We start from the raw sequence: 5,155 nt of genomic DNA, 5'->3' as shown, positions 1-5,155 counted from the left end.
TGGGTCGACGGTGTGATCTGGAATTTCGGCCGATATGACGGTATCAATCATATCAGGGGTTATTTTGTTTACGCACCAAATCAAAATATGTGCGTGAGGTAAGCCTCTTTTTTGCCACTCTATGGTATACATAAAGCACCGCACTTCTCCAAATACACGGAGTTTGACAATCAGATCCATTAATTTTTTCAATTTTTGTTGGAATACATGGGCAGTCCATTATTTCGTACATATGTCATCGCATCTTGCGTATATTCATGCATATGACGTGGGCTACCAACATATGATGAAGGTAAAATTGTTAAACGGCCGATATCATTCACATTTACATCATTGATTATTGCGTCACGCAAATGTATGTATTCCTCTGATCTTAATCGGGCTTGATTGTAACGGATGAAATTTAATCGCTCACTTTCAATTTTGGCGTACATATCGACGATATATTGATGCGAAAGTTGATTGCATCGCAAAATAAAATTTGTTTCTTGAGGGCGAATCATCAATCGGTACGAATAAAAATTCATCGCACTGACTTTTTTTTGTTGATTCTTGACCTGTATTGCAAAAATTAATTAACGAATGAAAATGATTTATAAATCATATTTAGCACATTCGCGTAAATTGCGGGAATTCCCGTCATTCATGTTTCCTTCAATAAAACAATTGCGGGAATTCCCGCGCTATTTGAATAGGGCTTTTCTACCGTCAAAAATGGTTCACTTCTTATCACTGCACATTTTTAGTGTTGGTAAAGTCGTGAACTACCATCCCTGACAGGCCAACCGCAATTCAAACAAATTTAATTTGGGGAATCCCCATTCAAAGTTAACGTGCCAGTCATTTGTGGTTTGTTGAGGGGAAGTTTCAATAAAACGAAATGCGGGAAATCCCGACAAAAGTGCATAGGAAATTCATGTGGTAATGGCGGGAATTCCCTAATTTGTTCAGACTATTTAAAAAAAATTAACCTGTGGAAAAAAGCGGGAATTCCCGCTCTTCAATTTTGTATGGAAAAATTAAGTGATTATCTGGCAGCCACCCGCTAAATTCAAATGAACGCGAACGTGTTAAACAAAATAAAATGTATATGTACCAGTTGTTGGGTTTATCATTGGTATGTTGATGTGATAGCCATCGTCCCCTCTCCAAAACAAAATGGGGTATTGCAATGCATCATAACAGCGATGGAGTTCTGAAATACGTTGTAAATTCTCATTTCTACGATACAAAACAATGTCTCGTGACTGAAACTGTTCGCCAACCACAACAATGGCTACTTCATCAATCGTTGGTGCATTGAATCGTCTGGTGTGTTTTATCGGCTTTTATTATGATTTTGTGGCCATCGGAGGGCATCCGTTCGAGTGCCACTTTAAACAATTTCACCAATTCATTGTGTTCATGAAAAAATGTTTGCAATTCATTCACGATTGATCTTCTCGTATTCGTCGAAATTGCACAGCGGTTATTTAATTCACGATTCTCACCATCAATGAAATATATTTGCAAAAATTTATGATCACCATCTGGGAATGGTACCAAAGGCCCAGCTCTATGGTATATTTGACCTTGAATCTGTAACGGTCGAGAAATATATATAGATGATATATATGATGATCTTAATTTCTAAAAACATCGAACACAGGGACGGCACATAAATTAAAAATGATATTGCTAATTCCACGCGAAGAAATCACCTTAAACGTCGGCATAAATCCATCTTTTATAATATTTGTAGCTCCAAAAGATGTCATTTGAAAGCATGAATTGTATTTTTGAATATTTAAGAGGAAATGCTTTGACGTTGGCGAATTACCAAAAACCAATGAATGCAAAGGTTCTGGCGGAAGTTCTAGCACCGGTAATTTGACTTTCCCACCAGCACAACACATGCCAGGCGTTTCGTTTATGAATTTAAATGCTTTGCAATGTATACATTCTATATTCGTCTGGCCAATGTAGGCATACATGCTGTAATCAATGGTGGCATCGTAATTGAAAGCCGCGTGTTCCATTTGACGTATATCATAAACGAACGTACGCCCACGACGGTTTCTTGGTGCTTCACTATTATCCAAGTGAGTTCTCCGTCTGTGTCGTTGTGTTTCCATTTCATTTCGTCGAACACGATCTTCTTCACTTTGTGATCTTCGATTTAACGCTGTAGCATTTGATTGACGTGAACGTCTGCCAATGTTTGGTCGTCTTGAACGTGGCATTCTTTCAGTACAGTGTATGACTAATTGAATGTAAAAGCAATACATTGAAAATTATTTCTAGAAAAAATTATACATTTAATTCAAACTTCAATGTGTGTGCGTGGAAATATGAATTCACATACACTCACACTGGACATAACCTCAATTGTGCAAATAAAGAAAACACTCACCGGAAAATGAGATCAAATTAAAATTGTGAAAATTAAGTAACGCTTGGCAATTGAACTTTATATATAAAAATGAAGCAATTAAAATACAATTAAAAAAGAAACACATGGTTAACACTCACCAAAAATATGTTTATTCAAAATGAGAGCAAGATATTAAAAAACTCAAAGCACATAAGAAAACTGTCAACTGAATTCCAATGACAGCAAATTAATATTCTGTTCGCAATGAGAGTACGATGTAAAATTGATAAATCGTATTGAAAATACTTGATTTTGGTATAGTGTATTTACTCACAAAAAATGTCAAACTCAGGAACGGCTGCACCGATTCCAAACAAACTTCACACAAACCACCTCCTTATAGGTAGGAACGAACTCAACTTTTTGTCTCAATCGATTCGGCGGTTCTTGAGTTATAAGATTACCAAGCAAATGTAACTTCTTTTTATATATATAGATTTATAATTTTACGACATATTTGTTTTATGTAAACACGTACATATACGTATACATTTGTTCAAGATTTGTATGTAAACATGTTCATTTTATGATAAGCTTGATTGTATATTTCCGTTAAATAAAACTATATATATATTGCTGCTGTAAAATATTTCTTCTTCTATTTTAAATTTTTGTTTGTTCAATTTCCATCTGCATATCTCGTTTTTCGACTAAATCCTGCATTTGTTTTTGTATGTTCGCGTAGAACTCTTTCCTTCAGCACTTTTTATTTTTAGTTCGGGTTTTTGGTCAAAATATCGTTCTCTAGCGCTTTTACGATAAAGACGAATTAGAATAGGATTTGCTGCGTTCGGCTCTTGTGGATACATTTCATTTGGTGTGCACATGTTACGACTTAGTGCAAACCGGCTCTGCCTAGAAGAACTTGGCATATCGTCGAGCATTGGTTCAAAATATAAAGGATCGAATTCAACATAACCAATACGTAATGAAAATTAAATTTTAACTAACCATTTGACTCAATCAATTCCTCTTGAGCATCTGTCCCAATATTTATGGTGTGGCTGTTGGACACTAAACAACTTTCACCGAAAATTTCGTCCATTTCCGACATATACGGTATTGTGTACGAAGAAGTTCCAGTCTACTTCTCATTATCTTTCGCTGTTTTATACGCCTTCAAAAGCGTTCACATTTTTGATACAAGGGCAGCCGCATTAACCGTTGTATCCTGTGGAAAAAAATGTAATAAATTTTTACAAAATAACTTTACTGTAAGTCCTTGAAATATCATGTCCGCCAAAAGCGAACTTTTTCTTGCGCGAGTTAATACTTTAATCTTTAACCACAACCTTATGTTTCAATAAACATTAAAGAAAAATCATCAAAACAATTTTATCTTAGAACAATAGAAGCCCACTATCAGTATAACAAACAATAACAACCCAAATAGTTATTTACTGGTAAACAACCAGCATCTCAGTAGTATGAGCAGCGATAAGCATAGCCTATATAAGCAACAGGAACAATAGTCTCGGCGTGACCGTCACAAAAGGGATTCATTAAACCATTCAAGAATTTTACCAGTGTATCATCCCACGACGATCATCCCTAATACGACAAAAAATTGAAAGTAAAGGATCAATATACCATCCTAAGCAAACAACACGCTTTCATAGAAGAATACCATATCAAGCAGCGCTCCAAGAATACAGCTGGAAACACAACCGATCTGTAGTAAAATAAATCAACAAATAAATCAGCAAGATGACAGAACAAGCAAATTTAATTGCATTGACCAACGCATCGCCGATCTGCAACGACAGTTATCCGAACAACAATTAGGAAGAAGTGCAACCATCCCACAACGAACAGAACAAATATGTGCTTACACCAGACCAAAAGAAGTGGATCTGAATATGTTTAAATCAAGAACACAATTTAATGGTGATTACAACGAATACAGGAATTGGAGGAAAGTAGCAACCACATTAATGGGAGACATATGATCAGAGGAAAAATTACTGGCAAAGCGGCACAGATCCTGATCAACCACAACGTAAAGAGAAACTTCCAAGACATCATCGATAGGCTAGACGATTCCTATGCCGACTAACGACCAATATACGTTCTGGAGGAAGAGATGACGAAAATACAACAAAAAGAACTACCACTGCATGTATATTATGACAATCTGAACCAAGCATTGAATGTAGTGCTATCCAAGATTTAGATGACACACAAGGAAGAACGAATAGTCCAAGTATTGACACAAGAAATCCAAGCTAAAGCTCAGAACATTATTCACTGGACTGAGAAGTGTAGCTATCAAGAATGCCATCTATGCACGAGCTTGCACAACATTAGCAGATGCCTACAGTATCGTCCGTACATGATTCACGCCAACAGAACCTCGGGTACATTCCACGATACAACCATCATCAGAATCATAATTTTAGCAATCAACATCAGAATAATTATTCTTGTCAACAACAACCCCCAGTTGAACCAATGGATATCGATTCATCCACCATATTCCGTAGACCAACGAGACAAGGTTACAACAAGAATCAGCAACAACCACCACGAAATCGGCAGCCTCGACAGAATTATCAAAATCCATTTAAGAAAGTAGCAAGAGCATTGGGATACAAACGAGAACGAGATATTATACGAGTAAGTCATTCTAATATACAACCGAAGAATCAACGGATCAACCAAATTACACACGATCAACGATCAAATACAGAATATGAACAGGAAGAATATTTTTTATTCTAAGGCATGGGTTACCAACGCTTG

The 5,155-nt window shown here is 36.3% G+C and overlaps 1 pseudogene; it reads right to left on the bottom strand.

The window, feature by feature from the left end:
- Window positions 1-3,016: 3,016 nt before the first annotated feature.
- Window positions 3,017-3,548, bottom strand: LOC125775567 (uncharacterized; annotated as a pseudogene).
- Window positions 3,549-5,155: the final 1,607 nt, after the last annotated feature.

Source organism: Bactrocera dorsalis, chromosome 1, assembly GCF_023373825.1.
Source record: "Bactrocera dorsalis isolate Fly_Bdor chromosome 1, ASM2337382v1, whole genome shotgun sequence".
NCBI classification, from domain to species: domain Eukaryota; kingdom Metazoa; phylum Arthropoda; class Insecta; order Diptera; family Tephritidae; genus Bactrocera; species Bactrocera dorsalis.
The sequence above is the reverse complement of the archived record's forward strand: the minus strand, read 5'-3'. Positions and strand labels throughout refer to the sequence as shown.